The sequence below is a fragment of the Rattus rattus genome, chromosome 2, assembly GCF_011064425.1.
Source record: "Rattus rattus isolate New Zealand chromosome 2, Rrattus_CSIRO_v1, whole genome shotgun sequence".
NCBI lineage: Eukaryota > Metazoa > Chordata > Mammalia > Rodentia > Muridae > Rattus > Rattus rattus.
Window position 1 is genome coordinate 227,965,079 of NC_046155.1, and position 20,063 is coordinate 227,985,141.

The window sequence follows — 20,063 nt, forward strand, 5'->3', positions numbered from 1 at the left end:
ACTGTGTCTCAAAATCAAAAGGAGAAAAAGAAACAGGAAGTAATGAATCTTTAAAGCTACCTTCACTTTTAAGGGTCCTTGCACTCTGGTTCCTTTCACGAAAATTTCCACTTGCAGCACATTTCTATTCAAATTTTCATGGCTTAACATTGGCCAGTAGTGTTCCTTATGAAACCAGGTTAACTAACTGTAAGATCCCGTGCTTGGCTCTTTAACTTTGGAATTCAATTCATGATGCCTTGGAAATTTTTGAAGCCAATTGACAATATGGCCAATTCATCAAGACTCTTGTTGGATTTGGACACCACCTAACTCTTCTGACTAAAATTAGTTATACCTTCCTCCTGGTCCCTGTTCCATTCTTTGGCACCGTCAGTGAGCTGGTTCCATGAAAGTCTACCGAATGAAAGCTTCTTCTTGATAAAAATTAGGTCATTTATCTCTGGCTTCCTCAGTGCTAACCAGTCTAGTGTATAATTAACATGCAGTGTGCCTTCAATGAGGGCAGAGAGGATGCTGTCATATTAATAAGCTAGACTAATGTTTTCTTTTTTAATTTTTATTGGTTATTTTATTTATTTATTTATATTTCAAATGTTATCCCCTTCCTGGTTTTTCTCTTTGCAAACCCCCTATTCTACCACTCCCACCCCTGCTTCTATGAAGGTGCTCCCCCACCCATCCACTCCCACCTCACTGCCCTAGCATTCTCCTATTCTGGGGCATCAAGCCTTCACAGGACCAATGGCCCTCCTCTCCCATTGATGTCAGATAAGGTCCATCCTCTGCTACATATGCAGCTGGAGCCATGGGTCCCTCCATGTGTACTGTTTGGTTGGTGATTTAGTCCCTGGGAGCTCTGGGGGATCTGGTTGGTTGATACATTTTAATACTTGATAAGTGTATGTTCTACTGAAAGGGTGGAGAGAGAAAGACATAAGGTAAGAGACGAAGAAAAGGAAGAAAGTTCAAGAATGCCCAGTAATTATGTGGCTGGAAGAATGTAATAGTGACAGGAAAGGCAACTATCCTGAGGCGGTCTCTGGGGCTGTGCCTCCCAGGCTGCACCTATGGCAGTCATGCAGACAGTGGGCTATCTCCCTCCAGTTCCATCATGGGTCACGAAGATAACAGAGTTTTGGAAAGAGCAGGTAAAGCTTCTTTAGTGGGATGAGGAAGGAACCCAGTGCTTAGCACTGTTTCCATCTGGTGGTGGCCATGCCTCCACTGTAGCCTTGGATCTTCAAGTATAAGCAGGAGTCGCTCACTACTCTAAGATTCCTTGGGAGTAGCACTGTAGTGACTGCACATGCCTGGGAGACGGGAACACACTGCATGACAAGGGAAATGTGCTGCTGCTCCATTTTCTACTAGTATTGTTCAGAGACAGCTGTCATAACTTCACCTGCCTAAGGTCTATAAGTTAATGTTTTTAGTATGTTTGACAGATGTACAACCATCACCATAATCTAATTTTAGAATAACTTCAAAACACCCAGGGGAAGACTACTGCCTATTCCCTGCCAAACCCTACAGCTGCTAGGTAATCAGCAACTGGTTTTTCTCTCAGGATTTGCTTGTTGTGGACATGTCCTGTGAGTGAGATCATAATCTATGTGATTTGTATGATGGGCTTCTTTCATTCAAAATGTCTTCCAAGTGCATCCACATTGTAGCATAGGTCTTCCTTCCTTTCCATTGTCAAATAATATTCCATTGCAGGGCCAAGCCATATATTCTTTATCCACCCATAAGTTGACACATACTTGTATTATTTCTGCTTTTAGCTACCATAGTCCTTCCATTAAAATAAATAGACCATGTTTACATAAGTGACAGAAGCCATCTAGGAAAGACTATGGCAACCAAGTAAGTTTCCTGGAGATATCCCACTGTTTTGTGTGGCTGCCATAGTTGCAGCTTGAAGAACTGCAGCCCCAGAGACTGTGCCCCAGAATTGCTTCTTGCTGTTAATATGCCTTTCCTACCACTACTACAGGTGGGATTCTGCTCCATCCACCGAATGTATAGATGTCTATCTGTATGTATATGCATACTTTCATATGTAGGTATGTGTATATGTATAGAATGCATGCACACTTTTGAAATGGATGAAACAGGTAGTTGGGCCCAACAAGTGTGTGTGTGTGTGTGTGTGTGTGTGTGTGTCTAACTTTCTATCTTTCTTTCTTTCTTTGTTCCTTTCTAACCCTTTGTTAGTGAAATTGTCAAAAGTCATCAGCTTCTGGGCCCCAGAGCAGTAAGAGTTAAAGGCCAGAGATCATCAATCTTTGGTTTTCCACTGATGTGTCCCACCTCAGTACCTGACCTTTCTGCGGCAGCCCCTGATGCATAAGCTTATTTTTGAATTTGCACCTGTATTTCACCATCTTACCTGATATCAGTATAGTTTTAGATGAAAGAAAGAAATAAAAGTTATCAGTATTGGAAAAGATATAAAATGTATCCATTTGTGGAAGGCATGAATCTATTAAATACAAAGCCCTAAGTATTCCACTCAAACAAAACTGTAAGAAATAATAAGTGAGTTCAATAAAGTTGGTGATCCAAATTTACCTTACAAAAATCTGTTGTTTATTCATACTAACAGCAACCTACCCAGAAGGAATTAATAAAGTGATATTAGTATTATAGATTCAAAAGGGACTGGAGAGATGGCTCAGTGGTTAAGAGCACTGACTGCTCTTCCAGAGGTCCTAAGGTCAATTCCCAGCAACCACATGGTGGCTCACAACCTTCTGTAATGGGATCTGATTCCCTCTTCTGCTGTGTCTGAAAACAATGACACTGTACTCACATATATAAAATAAATAAACCCTTAAAAAATAATAGAATCAAAAGAATAAAATGCTAACAAATAAACTTGACGAAAGAAATTAATGATATGCTGTATCATTAACTATATACTAAAAGCTTCAAAATACTAATGAAAGAAATTAAATACACAATAGAAAAATACCCTGTACTGGTATTTGATAGGATGTTTGGATTCACCCAAAATTATGCACATATTCATTGTATCCTTTATCTAAACAACAATGGCATATTTCAGAGAAACAAACAAACAAAATAACCATAAAACTCAGATGGAACCATAGAAGATCTAAATTTCTCAAAGCAATCTTAGCAAAGAATAACAATATTAGAAGCATCATACTTCTTTATTTCAAATTGCATTGCAGAGTTAAGACATCAAAATATTTTGGCAATGGCATGAAAATAGACAGAGAGACCAATGGGAAATAATAGTGAGACCAGAAGTAAGTCTTACATGTACGGCTGATCAATTTTCCAGTCATCAAGACTACACAACACAATATGGCCAACTCTTTAATGAATAGTGTTGACAAGATCTCCATATGGGAAGGGATGAAATTACATCTTCATCTTAAGCCATAAACAAAAGTTAACTTGAAATTAAAGACTTAAACACAAGGCTGAGTGGGAATAGTATTGCACTTTGAAAATGAGGTTACTATTACCACTCGCAATGTGACATTGGACTGGGTGGCTCTTATGCCAGAAGACAGGAACCAAACTTTAAGACAGATTCTGGAGGATCTGATTTACAGAGAATAGGATTTGGTTACCAGAGATGGGATATAAGAGAGATGAGATGTCTGTCAATGACAATGAACATTCAACTATAGAATGAATATGTTCTGGAGATCTAATGTGCAGCCTGGTAACTTTAGTTACAAGAAAGTAGTACATACTCAGGGTTGTGAAGAGACTAGAGAAGTTGTATTCTCACCAAAAAAGAGAGGATAATGATATAAGATGATGGATACATTCCCTATCTTTCTTTTAACTATCATTTCACTATGATCATTTACATCAAGTCATCCTATTGTATACCTTAGACATACATAAACTTTATTAATCATGGTTCAGTAAGGCTGGGGAGTAAGACTGTTTTCATGAGGGTTTATAAGGTCAAGCAGCACACAAACATATCTCAGTGTTAATTCACTCTTTAAAGTGTTGTCTATGGGGGAACAAGGAGGGTGAATCTATGAAGAAAAATTAAGAAGATGAATGGGGATGAATATAATCAAAATATAATAAATGCCTCCATGAAACCATCTGCAAATTAACAAACATGTTGTACTTATTTTTTTAAATGTCATCCATTAGCTACCCATTTAATGCTGAAAAAATGGTTGAATGAAAAAAATTTTACAGTGAAAGGTATCACTTCTGTTTGCTTCATTGGAAGGACCCCTAGAACGTCACGGTATTTTTCTTATCTCTAATCGCCTAGACAGAAACTTGAGTCCTAAAATATTCTACACTGAACTTCCAAGGGGACAAATCACTCTATGTTCCTATGAATCTTGAAACTTATGATGGGAAATACCACTCAGAGGTTAGATGTGCAAAATTTAATTAGATAAATTTAGGGAAATCATTAGATCGTTGGTCTTAGGAATCATCTAGGAAACCAGCTTTATTCTTTGTATCCATCTTGTTTAACCTCTCAGTCTGGCACCAAATCCAGTGACTTCCTAGGACAGTCTAAATGCAGAGTCCCATCTAATGACATTTTTGTCTCCCCTGTTCTACATTTGTGCTTTGTTAATGTTCACGGTACCATTATGTATTTCAAAGGGGCTTCCCAACTTGAAGATTTTGTCATAAGGCATTACTGTCCATCTCTGTCCTCGTGTGTTTTGTTTCTTCACTGATGTCACTTCATCTTTGGGCTCAGAAAAGGCCAATCAAATTGCAGGGATAAGACACATAATAACACATTTAGTGAAGGTTTTTTTTAACCTTTATATTTAAGGCTATAATTTTTTAATGGAAATGATGACGTTTCTCCAGTGTAGAGGAATATATCATGGATATAGACTGAACTACTTGATATTTTGAGTTATCAGTTCTCCCAAAATGGGTGAATATATTCAAAACCCTAATAGACTGTTGGTAAATGATAACCTGGTTCAGGGCTGCAGGGCTTAAGTGTATGCTAATGAAAGATGTTGCTTAAACAACTCTGATTCTTCATCTCAACTATTGTTGCACTCTCTGCTGTCTGTGTGACCTCTGACCAATGCCCAGTTCACTACTTTACTGGTCACTGATATTGGCTCTTTGGGCAATTTTATCTGTTGTGGGTTTATAAATATGCTGATTTTCTCCAAACAAGTATGTTGTGGTTGCTCAAATGTGCTTCCAAGCCATAATCTACTAACCAAAAGGCAACATCAAAACTTGGCTATCAGACCCACCTCCTGCAGCTAAAGACTCCCCCTCTCTCAGTGACAGAGACTCTGGGTTCTGTCTAGGTACAGATTCTGCATTTTGAGCCCAGGCAGGTAAATTTAACACAATGGATTTCTCTGAGCTACCCACAATCCGTGATGAAGATAAAGAAGGCATGTTTGGTTATGTGCGTGGAGTCTCCGTTCCTGTGGTTACAGACTGTGTTATGGTAGGTGTTGCTGTGTATGAGCTGGTGAGAGTGGGGCACAGTGAGCTGGTTGGAGACTATTCGATTGGAAGGTGACATGGCCAACATTCAGGTGTATGAAGAAACTTCTGGTGTCTCTGTTGGAGACCCTGTACTCCGCATGGGTAAACCTCTCTCAGTAGAGCTCAGTCCTGGCATTATGTGAGCCATTTTTGATGGTATTCAGAGACCTCTGTTGGATATCAGCAGTCAGACCCAAAGTATCTACATTCCCAGAGGAGTAAATGTGTCTGCTCTTAGCAGAGATATCAAATGGAAGTTTACACCCAGCAAGAACCTATGGGTTGGTAACCATATCACTGGTGGAGGTATGTATGGGGCTATCAATGAGAACTCAATCATCAAACACAAAATCACGTCACCCTTATGTAACAGAGGAAGTTGGACTTACATCGCACCATCTGGGAATTATGATGCCTCTGATGTCATCCTGGAGCTTGAATTTGAACGTGTGAAGAAGTTCAGCATGGTTCAAGAGTGGCTTGTCACTGAAAAGGTACCAGTTAATCATCCCTTGCTTACTGGCCAGAGAGCCAGCGGTGCCCTTTTCCCCTGTGCTCAGGGAGGAACTATTGCTATTCCGGATGCTTTTGGCTGTGGACAGACTGTGATTTCCCAATCTCTATCCAAGTATTCCAACAGTGATATAGTCATTCATGTTGGATGTGGCGAAAGAGGAAATGAGATGTCAGAAGTTCTCCGGGACTTCCCTGAGCTCACTACGGAAGTTGATGGTAGAGTCAATCACGAAGAGGACAGCACTGGTAGCCAATATCTCCAATATGCCTGTGGCTGCAAGAGAAGTCTCCATTTACACTGGAATTACACTATCAGAATATTTCCGTAGCACGGGCTACTATGTCAGTGTGGTGGCTGACTCTACCTCTAGATGGACTGAGGCCCTCAGAGAAATCTCTGGCCGCTTAGCCTAAATGCCTGCAGATAGTGGATGCCCGGCATACCTTGGTGCCCAGTTGGCTTCTTTCTATGAACAAGGAGGCAGAGTGAGATGTCTCAGAAACCCTGAGAGAGAAGGGAGTTTCAGCATTGTAGGAGCAGGTTGTCCACCTTGTGGTGATTTTTCTGATCCAGTCACATCTGCTATTCCGGGTATTGTTCTGGGGCTTGGATAAAAAGTTAGCTCAAGGGGTTGGGGATTTAGCTCAGTGGTAGAGCGCTTGCCTAGCAAGCGCAAGGCCCTGGGTTTGGTCCCCAGCTCCAAAGGAAAAAGTTAGCTCAAGGCTAGTACTTCCCATCTGTCAACTGGCCCACCAGCTACAGCAAGTCCATGCGTGCCTTGGACAAGTACTATGACAAACACTTCATAGAGTTTGCTCCTCTGAGGACCAAAGCTAAGGAGATTCGGCAGGAAGAAGAGGATCTGGCAGAAATTGTGCAGCTCGTGGGAAATGTGTCTTTAGCAGAGACAGATAAAATCACTCTGGAGGTAGCCATTTTGTTGACGTCCTACAACAAAATGGGTACACTCCTTATGACAGGTTCTGTCCATTCTGTAAGACAGTGGGGATGCTGTCGAATATGATTTCTTTCTGTGATGTGGCCCGCCGAGCTGTGCAGACCACTACCCAGAGTGACAATAAGATCACATGGTCCATTATCCGTGAGCACATGAGAGACGTTCTCTATAAACTTCCCTCCATGAAATTCAAGGATCCAGTGAAAGACGGCGAGGCAAAGATCAAGGCCGACTACGCACGACTTCTTGAAGACAGGCAGAATGCATTCCGTAGCCTTGAAGATTAGAATTGTGACTTCTTTCCTCTTCCTTGGCCAGCTCATATATGAATATTTTCCTGAATTTCTCATCTCCAACCCGTTGCTTCCATATTGTGCATCTTTGAGACTAGTGCCTACGTGCGTTCTCGTTCATTTTGCTGTTTCTTTGGTAGGTCTTATAAAACACACATCCCTTTGTTCAACTGTTTAAAGGAGCTCCCTGACCTTTATCTAAAGTAGTGAATATAGTGCATATGATACACAATGTAACATCTACATTGTAACATGATACAAACTGCAAACTTGTATATAAGGTGTAAACTCATCTCCAGTAAACTGTAAACAAGAAAAAAAAACTTGGCCACCTTTGAAATATTCTGTTTTTATTTCTGTAGCATTTAGCAACAGTAGCCTACTTTCTACAATTTCTAATGATATCAAATGTAATACAACCTACCCTATGTAGTCCTTGGCACAAAATGATCATACGATGAGCTTGAGTTACCTAAAGGGGGAGAATGAGAAGCATAGACATGAATAGAAGTTGGACAGACACATTGCCTTTGTGGCTCATACATCATTGGCCATAATTTTACCAAACAAAGTCAGTTCCTGGGCTGCAGAGATAGAAAATGTCATCTATGTAAATATGTATATAAAAAAAATGATGGGCTTAGAGAAACGTAAGCTTAGCCTATGGCATATGACTGAGATTCTAACAGGTGAGAGTTTCTATAGTCAGCAACAACAAGACATTGATTGTTGAGTTAACCCACTGGTCAGACTGGTAACAACACATGTGGAAAACTGTTGTCTCCCTGCCTGGTGGTAGCCTGATTGTGTGGAATGTAGACTGGCTCCCATTTGAGATGAAAAACTAGACTAGATAGAAGATGGGTGGGACAAGGCAAAGAGAAATGTGCAAAGATAAACATGGATTGGGAGACAAACTAGAAAATGCCCCTAGTTGTTCCTCCCAACCCTAACGTAATTCCATGGGTAACCTGAATTTAAAGCTGGCAAACTTCACTTCAAGGTACAACATGTGCCAGGCATAGGGTCGAAGATGCCACCAGGGTAAGGTAAGATCAAGACAGCTGCAGGATGCAGGGTTCTGCCCTGTATTTGCATGGACCTTTGCTGACATTCCCCTGTATCTGTCAAATCTCACATATGCTTTTTCCAGTGGCCAAACCTAACTTAGAATCATACAAGGAAAAGAACAATGAAGACTACATTTCAGCCTGGCAGAACTGTCATGATCAGAATCATCGCAGACGCAAAGAGAATCCTTTTCAATATTTTTTAATAAGACCATTTCTCAACCCCTGTGTACAATTTTATGTCTCATTTTTATCATTGATCACTAGATCTTGTGACAAACATGTAAGCGTAAATGCCCTGGAAAAGTTTAAGATATTAAAAACTGTCACATATTGATAAATAAATGCATAAAAGAGAAATTCAAAATATAGATGTCTTTCGTCTTTCAATCTATGAGTGTGACATATGTTCTCATTTATTTAGATCTTTAATTTCTTTCAACAGCATCTTCTAGCTTGGAGGATTTGCTGTGCCCTTTCTTTATTAAGTTCATTCCAGGTAATTCTTTCTATGCTATTGGAGATAAAAATAGCCTTCTTAATTCCACATCCCTATTGTTTATACTACACATAGAAGTATAATTCATTTTCATATATTGAGCTTACACCTTACAATGTTACTGAACTCATGTATGAGTTCTAATAGTTTTTCCAAGTGAATTCTTGGGGATGTTTTTCCCACAAGATGTCAATTTCTGCTAAAGAATTTATTGAAATATACAAGAAGCTAAAAAGCAGAAGAACTTTTAAAATAATAAATTAAATCTTTGACTCTCTGCAAGAAACAAACGCCGTGCTATTCTCTTCTACAACAAACCACAGAGAAAAATGAGAAGAAAACAGCAATTGAGAGCTCATGTTGGAGACAAATCCAGAAACAAATTTTCACAAGCTAAAGTAGTGTAGTTCTTGGTGAGCCACTAATGCTGGGCCCTTATATGCTATTGACAGTAAAAGCATTGCCAATCACAGAACTGTGCTTTGCTCTTAGGAGAGCAAACTTTTCTGTTCCTGTTGCTCCATAGCTATAATATGGGAAACGTTTCATCACCTCAAAGATCTGCTTTCAAAAACAAACCACCATGGCAGAGGGAGGAAGAAGTGAGGAAGAAAAGGAAAGAAATGGAGAGACCTCATGTAAAATCACCCAGAGGAAGATGACTAAAGAAAAACAGAGAAGTGACTGCAAGAGATTCATCTAGAAAGTCTCCGTCCCTCCAGAAGTCACTGTTGGTTCCACTCAGAAGAACTCTCTTAATACAGAGGGGAGGCTAACCTGGTGGCTTGGGTGAGCTGAGTGAAGGGCATGTTCAATTTCAGGTACCTCTAGAAGATACAAGTAAAAGTACTGAACAACAGGCAAATTGTAATGTTTAAGGATTTAAGAGCCACCTATGGACTGACTAGGAGAGAAGGGAAGTTTGTGGAGAGGATGGCGATGATGATGAGCATCATAAATTCATTATCGTTGAACTTATTGGGGCTTAGGGAAATACACAAGTCATGGTGCCTATGGAGGTCAAAGAGCCTCTTTATAGGAGTCACTTTTCTCCTGCTACCCCTATGGATCCCACGGATTGAACCTGGGTCCTCTGACTCAGCAGAGAGCAACCCAACCTTACCTACTAAGCCAAGTTGCTAACCAAGAAGTTAAAAATGTCTTTTGTTTTGGATGGTGTTCTTATAGTTTCTGGATTAAATGTGGGGCCTCAAACATGCCAGCAAAGGCCTCTATTGCTGACTTACAACCCCAGCACCAGAGGGAAAGTTTTAAGCCTAGATTCTTGATTCAATGGGGCAGTTGATTCTGAAAGGAAGATGATGAGATTTATTTCAGATTGCAATGTTTCCATACCATTATTGATCCTGGTTAGTACTTTGTAATTTTTTCTAAGTTCTTATCAATTTTGTGTCATTGATCTATAAATTTTCTTTGAGACAAGATCTCACTGTATGACCCAGGCTAGTCTCTTCCATACTCTTTCTGCCTTGGTCTCCTAGTGCTGGGATAGATGGCCCATCTTCATGACATTACTGGATTTAAAATCACCATGGAAACACACTACTGGCCAAGTCTATGAGGTTTCAGAAATATTTAACTAAAATAGGAAGACCTATCCTGAGAGTGGATAATCTCTTCCCTTGGGCTAGGGTCCCAGACTGAATAAAAAGGATAAAATAGTCATAGCACCAGCATTACCCCCTCTCTGCATCATTACTGTGGATGTAGTGTGACCATTACTTTTCTGTCACGATGCCTTTCCCCTTCCCTGGAGAGACTGTATCCCCTGGAACCATGAGCCAAAACAAATCCTTCCTTTCTTCCTTAAGTTACTTCCTATTAGATATATCATCCACAGCAATGTCAACTCTGATTGACAACTCTCCTTTGGGGAAATGAATGGACAATAGTTCTTTGAACTACTCATAGTTTTCCTGTACATTGGAAGCTATCTAAATATAAAATACAAGACACAGATAATCATCCCTTTCAAATATTAAAGTTGGTAGAGCTTAAGATGTATGAGATATGTAAAGTGCGCCTATTATGAAGTTAATGCTATTGTCTGCTAACTCTACGTTCATATTCTTTCCTGAAGAAATGGTCGTATATGTAAACAAAAATGAGAAAGCACCATTAATAATAACTGCAGTATCGGAAACTACCTGAACATCCAACTGTAAAGAAATGGTTAAGCAAACACTGGTCTATTCCCTTAACACACATACTCCATTGATATTACAAGCATGGTGACTGGATAGCAACATGGAAACATCTTTTGTTTACAGATAAGTAGGAAAATAAATATAATCTAAGGTAATATAATCATCATGTTAAACGGTGACCTCAAAACACACAAAAATAATGTGGAAATTTGAAAAGGGCAAAAGATCTGGTAACAGATCTTTCCATGTGTTTAATCTATCGTGTTTGTACTGAAATGTGTGTGTATGTGTGTATGTAGTGTGTGTGTGTGTGTGTGTGTATGGTGTGTGTGTGTGTGTGTGTGTGGAGAGAGAGAGAGAGAAAGAAAGAGAGAGAGAGAAAGAGAGAGAGAGAGAGATTTTGAATGAAGTTTTTCTTTTTTTGTTTCCGTTTTGTTTGAGACAGGGTTTCTGTGTAGCCTAGGCTATCCTAGAACTCCCTTTATAAACCAGACTGGCCTTGGGCAGAGGTCCACCTGCCTCTGCTTCCTGAGTGTTGGGACTAAAGGCATGGGCCACCACAGCTAGCTGTATTTTTCAATTAAAGAACAAAAAAGCATTCAAAATTTCATGAACTCAAGGCTAGTAATTTGTTTGTATTTAGGGTTATCCATTATAGGTTTGTGAGCATGTTAGCCAGCGCTCTGAGCAGTTGAATAGGTGGAATGGAAGCGATGCATGGAATTCATCAGTACAGAGCTGTGGGGTGTTCCTACAATGGGCACAGGAGTGTGGTAAGCTGAATCACTGGAAGACTGACTAGGAAAAATGGTGAAGAGTGTGTGTTTGCTGTTGGCAATGAAATAGGCAAGGAGTGGGGACTGGAAAAAAGACGTGCCCATTTGTTAAGCATTTCTCACCTAGGGACCTTGAATAAGGACATATTGGGTTTTGTGATTCAAACGAAGGACAAATTATTCTTTAATTCTTTCCTGAGGCTCATATTGTGATAAAGCTGAGAAACTGCAACTGCAAATGGTGTTTGAAAGCAGGAGAGATGGCACCATTGGTAAAGCATTTCCTGTGGGCATCGGATAGGCAGTGTGTACTTATAATCCCAGAGGTGAGGTGGTAGAGACACGTGGATCCTTGGAGCTTACTGGTCAACCAGCATAGCTTTCAGCATGCGCTCCCAGTCAAAAAAAAAAAAAAAAAAAAAACCAATCAGCAAAAACACTGTTTCAACGTTTTCAACGTTTTGGCACCTGAGAAAGAACTGAGGCCAACGTTGTCTTCTGACCTACACACACATGTGCACATACAATGTATGGGTACACACATGCACCTGCACTTGAATATACGCATGCATACACACATACCCAAAGAGTTTGAAGGCATTTAAATCACAATAAATTATTGTGGAAGTCTTCTGTTGACCTTGGAAGTGGAAACATTGTCATCCTGCGTCCAAGAAGGTTTTGGGTGGCTCTTCAAGCAGCATTTTATCCCCCGAAAATGGCTCACTTCATAAGGTTTATAACCTTCCATAAAACTGCAGAACATTTTATTCTTTTTTCATTAAGCCACCTTTGCAATCATTTTGGTCCCTTTATGGTCTCTTATTTAATCTGTTTTTTCATAGACTAGAGGCAGAAAAAAAAAATCCATCAGTGGTCAAGATAGTAATTAGTGTAAGTTACAGCGTAATTGCTTAAAGCCCCATCTCCTGACTAGTTATTGCCTCAATCTGCCTCCATCGGTGACTTTTTTAAAACTTCTTCAACAATGACAAAAAAGGAAACGACCAACCTGCACATTTTCCCAATTGCAACAGCCACAGAAGTCTGTATTCTTTCTGACCAAAGCCTTGTGCCCATGGTGTGAAAACTCACTCACCAAACTCTAGGGAAAGCAGGAATTAATAAAACATCAAAAGAGTTTTATTTCCTATATTGGAAATTCCCATTTGCATAAGATCTACCCCCAAATCTCTTGGATAGGAATTTACTCACAAGAAAAGGATCTTCTGGAAGAAAACCCCATGCAAATTCAAGCTCCAAACCACACATGGGTTTTGGGTTTTGGTTTTTTTGGGGGGGATGGGGTTAGGGTTTTTTTGTTTTGGTTTTTGGTTTTTGGGGTTTTTGTTTTGTTTTTGTTTTTGTTTTTGCTTTTTTTTTTTTTTTTTATGAAAAAAACACCAGCCCTACTTATTCCTGGAGGATTTTTTAAAATCTTTTAATTAATGACAGCCCTTGGGGCATTGAGCAATTGTTAATTAAAACAAGAAGGAAAGTAGAGGAAGCAGGCACAAACGCTCAGATGAACACATTTCCTTTTCTCTGCAGGAGAATAGCATTACCAAGCCGGCATTAATAAATATGAATACCTTTTTTTGAAGGAAAGTATATGAAAATGTTAAGAGCGATTCTAACGTGGCTTGGCACACACTGGCAGGTGCATAAATTAGTCGGGGCTCCTCTAGAATTATAAACCCCAGGGTGTCACCTTTTGTCTAATTGAGTGGTGGTAGGGCTCTCTCCACCATGCGGGGCTGAGCGCTTCTGTCTCTGCACACAGGCTGACTCTGTCAGGGGTTGGTGGCTGATCAAAGGTCTTCTAGGGATAGATTTTACTTTCATTCTAGTACTGGGCTAGCCCTCCTCTAAACTGGCAGTCGCCATCATTATGAGATATTTCTGAAATGCTTCCAGTTAGAAGCTACGCCTGCTATTCTTCAGCCCTTCCCTTTTCAATCAGTTACTTAAAACAACTAATTTACTGGGTATTGGTTCATCCCCTGTGCTTACCTAACCCAAGCAAGTTAGGAGGGGTGGGATCATCCTGCTTTTCCTTCCCACTTTCCCCTGCACCCCTTATGAAGAAAGCTTTTATCGTTTTCCTCTACTCCAAAATCTATCAAACAACAAGAACTAAAGCAAAAGGGGAAAAAAAAATAACTAATAAAATCTATCTAGCATTTTATTTGGAAAGTAACCAAAGCCAGAGTCCTATTGGGTGTGTGTGTGTGTGTGTGTGTGTGTGTGTGTGTGGTTTGTTTATGAGTGTATGTTTTATATCTGTGTGTCTGTGTGTCTTATTGTGTCTGTGTATATGTGTTGTATCTGTGTGTCTGTGCTGTGTCTGTATGTCTGTATGTGTGTTTATGTGTATGTGTTGTGCGTTTGTATATGCGTGTGCATGTGTTGTGTCTGTGTGTGTCTGAGTGTCTGTGTATGTGTTGTGTATGCATGTGTCTGTGTATCTCTGTGTTGTCTGTGTATGTTTGTGTGTCTGTGTGTGTTTCTCTGTGTGTGTGTTTGTGTGTTCCTGAGTAGGGGTGTATGTCTATGTGTCTGTGTGCTGTGTCTGTGTGTGCATGTTTCTGTTCCTCTGTATGTGTGTGTCTCTGTGTGTGTGTGTGTGTGTGTGTGTGTGTGTGTTAGCAACAAATAAAGTCATTTCTAGGGTAGCTTTTCCCAGTTTTTCTATATCCTTCATTTTATGTAATTGAATTAGCTTTTTAATCAAAAATCTTTTTTAAAACTAGAACTGCAGCTTAGGGTTGGGCCTTCCCCTTCTCCCCTGTGTACTCAAAGCCTTTGATGTTCTGTGTAAGAGGGCACGACCCGGGGTCAGCTCAGGAGGATCAGTGTCATTTACCGAATTTCCCAGACGCCAACTAAGATCAGTAGCTAGGAGACAACTTTGGATTCCATTTGGCTGTTTGGAGTCAGAATTTATTCTTTGCCACAGATAAGATCTGGCTCCCCTATTGCTCTGTCTCTAAAATAGCAAGCATTTGGGTTAGGTAATCAGGAAGCTACAGTCTGTGAGGAAAAAAACAGCCCTCCTCTCTTTAGTCAATACCTAGGCACGCGCAGTTGCAGAGTAGGAAAATAATAATGGTAATAATGTATTTTTCTCTCTCCCTTGCTATAATGATGTCTGCTGGAAACTCCTCCGTCCTCCATCTCTCTCAAAAGCAGCTCCCCTTGCTCGTGGCGATTCAGGAGGGAAAGGAGGCCCATTGCAGAGCACAGAGGGGGAGTGAGGGGAAGGCTTCCTGACCTCAAGGTTCGCCTTGTTTTGTTCTCTTTTCCTCAAGCCTAACTGGGGCAGTCATTTACCTATTACTTAAAGTGGAAAAATTAAAGAAAACCTTTGCTGTGTTTTTCAATGTGGACCTACCTAAAGACTGCTGTGAGAGCCATTCATTAAAAAATGCTTCTAAGGAGCTGATTGGACACTACTCCTGGGCCCGGCTCCTCCCACCCCTTTCCGCTCTGATTGCAAGAGCAATCATTGTATGCTTTTTGGGTCCACCATTCATTAAACCTGGTGCCCGTGCCTCTAATTGGACCCGTGCAAGCTGTAATCCACAAAATTTCTGTATTTAGGGTTAATCCTAAAGTCTGAACGTCTGAACACTTAACCATATTCACTGACTCCTGACTGTTTACAGGTTAAAAACTGAAGCTCCTCCCTAGCCCTTTGTGATCTGGCCACCAAGCGCTCTTTCGTTCTCGGCCGAAGCTTTTCTGCATTCTACCTACAATCATGTGCAACCGCTTTTCGCTTCCTCAATATCTGCTCTCCAGAGTCCTCTCTGTACTTTACCCATGTTTCCACATCCTCGTCCTCCCAGCTTACGATGACCCTTCTACTCTCGGGAAAACCCTACTCATCTCTCAAAACCTGCTTTACTCTGTCCACCGTGGTTGAAATCTGAAAACTGTGATGTCCAGGGGTTGCCCTGGGACAGTACTCAGAGACGGAGCCAGAGACTGGGGATGTAGCATAGTTGGAAGAGTGCTTGCCTATCGTGTACCAAGTCCTGAGTTCCTGGGTTTGGCCTACAGCACTGTATAATCTAGACCGGTGGCAGGATCCAAACTTCACAGTCATCCTTGGTTACAAAGCGAGTTTGAAGCTGCACTATGTGAAAACCTTCTCAAAAAAAAAGAGAAAGGGGGGGAGGGAGGAAGAAAGGAGAGATGGAGGAAGGGAAGGAGAGACGGAAAGAGGGAGGGAGGGAGGGAGGGAGGGAGGGAGGGAGGGAGGAGGGAGGAGGAGAGAATAATAAAATTTAGTCCTTCTAAAGGACTTTTACAGGGGACATCAGTCTCTCCTGTCTTGCCTTCTAACATACTGGTGCCTGAACTGTGTGGATTGGATGGCGGCCCTTCAATCAGCCTCCTCTGAGGTCTTCTGTTAGAGCAGCCCACAGCAAGTGCAGCTCATCCCTTCTCTCTACCTGTGTCTCTGCCAGACTGCTGTGCACTCCTTTCTACGCCCACAGACGTGTGTAGAGCCTCACACAAAACTGCAGTTGTGCACAGTTGTGGCTCGTCTCTCTGTGGCAGGCAAGCTAGAGCGCCAACGGCCAGACAGGAAACCGAGTGTTGGTCCTGAGATGCACAGCAGAAAACAGCTTTAGCCCCAGAAGCAAGAGTTCCCTGAAGGAAGAAAGGAAAAGTTGGACCCAAGTAAATAAACAAATACGAGTTTTTCACTTAAGGAAGGAATTTTACAAAGTTAGTCATCGTGCCCCACGAGATCAAAGACAGGTTTAAGCTACGACAAGACATATTCCAGTTGTCTGAAGAAAATCCATCTCCAGAGGCTGACATAGACTATTAAGGGAGTCATGTGGGCAGTGTTGAAAATGGGACAGGTACACACATATCTGTCTGTGAGCTTGGGGAAGGCTTCACACTCTCAAGCATTTGCACATGTTGTGAGCATGCTGACTGATTGTTACATGTGTCCCCATTTCTGAGAATCTTTGGGATGGTCTCCTAGAAATGAATGAGCCGATAAGAGCGATGGATGTGTTGATCTTCCCGAATGAGTGTTGCTGAACTGATTCTCTGAAAACCACGCCAACATTTCCCCTCCTAGTAGATTAAAAGCGGTGCTAACTGCTACTATGTTTTTCAGTGTCTGGATTTATTAAGGTGTTTTCCTGCTCCTCAGCCATTCATAATTCTTAAGTATGAAATGACTGGTCGTCTTGGTTTTGTTTTTAACTGATCCTCTTCTGTAATCCTAGCATTTCTCTCCTGAGAAGACCATTAAACCTTTGCTTCTTCTCTGGTACATTCCTTTTGACCATTACTGGATTATTAATGTTCTTAACAAATGGAGATGCCTTGGCATTATGAATTCACACCCCACAGCACTTCCATGTGTACATATAAGGTGGTGTGTTCACCTGTAATTTCACTGTCCCTCCCTATAGCCTCTTGCCTGTTGGATAGGAAGGTAGAGAGAGTCTTTAGGCCTTGTTTTTGTTTTTTTGTTTTTATTAATTTAGTCAATTGGCATTTTGATATAAGACTTTTGTCTCTCTTGTTCCCAAAGCCGACTTTGGCATCATTCCAGTTGGGGCTGTATAGGTCAAACAGCAAAGAGTTCCAGAAACGTGGTGGCCATATGGAAAGAGTGATATAGATCCCTATAACCACTGGGCTCTGTCGCAAACTCCCCATCTACTCTCCTCCACTCCAAAGACAAGTTATCTTTGAAGTGTGGTTTGGCCACTCTCTGTCTTACTCTCCTGGGAATGAGGTTTCCATCTTCTGTCAGCCTCTTCTGAGACATAACCACACACACACACACACACACACACACACACACACACACACACTAGCAGGATCTTCATTCAGTTTCAAAACAAACCGTACAAGTCCCAGACATACAACATAGGAACCTATGTCTGGCCAGTGGTACCACTAGTTTTAACTTGACGGGGCCACCCTTGGAGCGATGAAGTATTAGCCTGAGCAGCCTCGTCCTTCCAAGTTTGGGGAACTAGAACTTGCCAGGGCTCTTTCTTCCTGCTACCTCAGGGGCAATTCCCCAAAAGACACGTCTGCTTCTCACATCTGCCTGAGTCTTCCTGACACAACTCCAACTTTGTACTTGGAGCTCACAGGCAAATCATCTTACCTGAAGATCATCACTTTAACAAATCCATTTGTTGGCTTGTATGGTTTTTGTTTGTTTGTTTGTTTTGATTTGTTTTTCTGAACCAGGGTCTCATATGTAGCCCAGGCTGGCCTGAAGACTTATAGTAATCCTCCTGCCTTAGGCTCTACGTGCTGGGATTACAGATATGTACCACTTTGGTGATAGTTTCAGGTTTGCTGCAGTGATCGGTGAGGTGACTATAGCCTGAGGATCAGGCTTGTGGCTTAGCCCTCGGAAGACCAGGGTAGAAATGGGACATGAACAGTGGAAACTCAGATTTGTCTGTCTGATCTTGGCAAAATACTGTCTAGATACATGCATTTTCAATTTGTATATGTCTACTTACATTATGTAAGGGTTATGTATAAGCTTGACTGTGCCATAGTGGGGCTGGGACTTTTTGTTCCTTCTCTAATGAAGGGACAAATGGATGAGATTAAGACATTAGTACACTGAATAAAGGAGATTGCTTTTCTAATGTGAATGGGCTGCATCCAATCAGTTGAAGGATGACACGAAACAAAACATCAGCTCTCTCCAGAAAAACCCTTCTTGCTAAACTACACTTGGATCCAAAGAGCGGGTCTCCAGTTGCAAGCTCAGCCCATAGATATCAGGATTTGCTTGTCTCTGTGGTCGCGTGCACCAATTCCATACACATGTATCTTCTATCAGTTAAGTATACGGTTATGGCCATGTGTATGTGTATGTGTGCTTGTACATGTGCTAGGCCTATGTTGAGCAGTATGCATATCATTGTATGGACTATCCTTAGGATGTTTATAGTCTTGGTATCAGTGCTATTTCTCTAGCAAATTCTGACAAGATGCATGTGTTTATTCTTGGAAAGTTCTCTTTCTGTCAAGTGTCACTCAAATACTCATCTGTAGCTTCTTTTACTATTTAAAGTCTCCAGTTCATATGGGATGCATCTGAACAACTGGTGTGAATTAGAAGTTTGAGTCACTTTATTTTTTTTAAACAAACAGTCTTCTCGCCACTTTTAATGTATCCTCTTCCTTGGCTTGCACCTGCTCCAATTCTCCATACTCTTTTTTTTTCCCCTTCTTCTTCCTTTCTGCTCCTAAATGTGGACATCCCATATGTCCCCTGTTCTCACTTCTCTTCTTGATCTCCTTCCTGCAGCATCATGTGCACACTTTCCACGGCAGCTGTCTCAAGTAGTAAGGACTAAATATACTGAAAGGGCTGGAGAGCTACTGGCTAGACTTTTTCCTGCAGGCTCTAGCCCCAACCTTATGACCTAACACACCTAAGACAAATCATTTCTATTTCCCCTTATGATGGTAAACCTTGGTCTGCCTCTGCCTCTGCTGCCTAGTGATATCCTCCTGAAGCAAGCTTAGAAAGAATTGGGGTATAAGCAGGACTTACAAGGTTCTGGAAAGTTTTAAAACTGACAGATGGCCTCTCCTTACATAAGCAGTAACTATTGCTACTGAAGGGAGACTATCCTGCCAGACACACTGTGCGGAAGTTATGTAGAGATCCAAACATGCAGCTTATCTGAGTCCTTATCCGAGCAAGGACTGTGGGAGAGCTCCAATGACATCTTTGTGTTACCTATGCTCTTATAAATAATCCATTGGCTATGCTCCTATAAGCAACTCTACTGAATATATTGGCTAGACTTGAATAGAGCCAAGTCTTGGGACCATAGGCAGTGATCTATCTTGGATAAACACGACTTCACTTACAGTAAACAGTTACACGACATCTCTGTCTTACCCACCCCACTGGACACAGAAATGATGTCTTCAGCCTGTAACTTCTCACTTTCCTGCTGAATGGAGCTTGACATCAACTTTGGTTTTTAAACAATTAACATCTGCATTCATTCCTTTGAGTTCTTATATGTTCTTTTCCCTTGAAATCCAGCATAGTCTGTAAAACCCTTTGAAAAAACTCCTCTCTAGACACTTGACTTTCTTATGCTCCTCAAATCAAAGCAGTCTCTTGTCTCTCTGTCCAAATTCTCAGAGTGCTTCATAGCTTCCCAATAGGACTTAGGTCACCTGACCTTGTATGTTAGAAATTTATAAATAACTCTCACACTACATTTTATGCATCTCATTAGTAAAACT

The 20,063-nt window shown here is 41.1% G+C and overlaps 1 pseudogene; it reads left to right on the forward strand.

The window, feature by feature from the left end:
* Window positions 1-5,338: 5,338 nt before the first annotated feature.
* On the forward strand, window positions 5,339-7,500 carry LOC116893031 (annotated as a pseudogene).
* The last annotated feature ends 12,563 nt before the right edge of the window (window positions 7,501-20,063 follow it).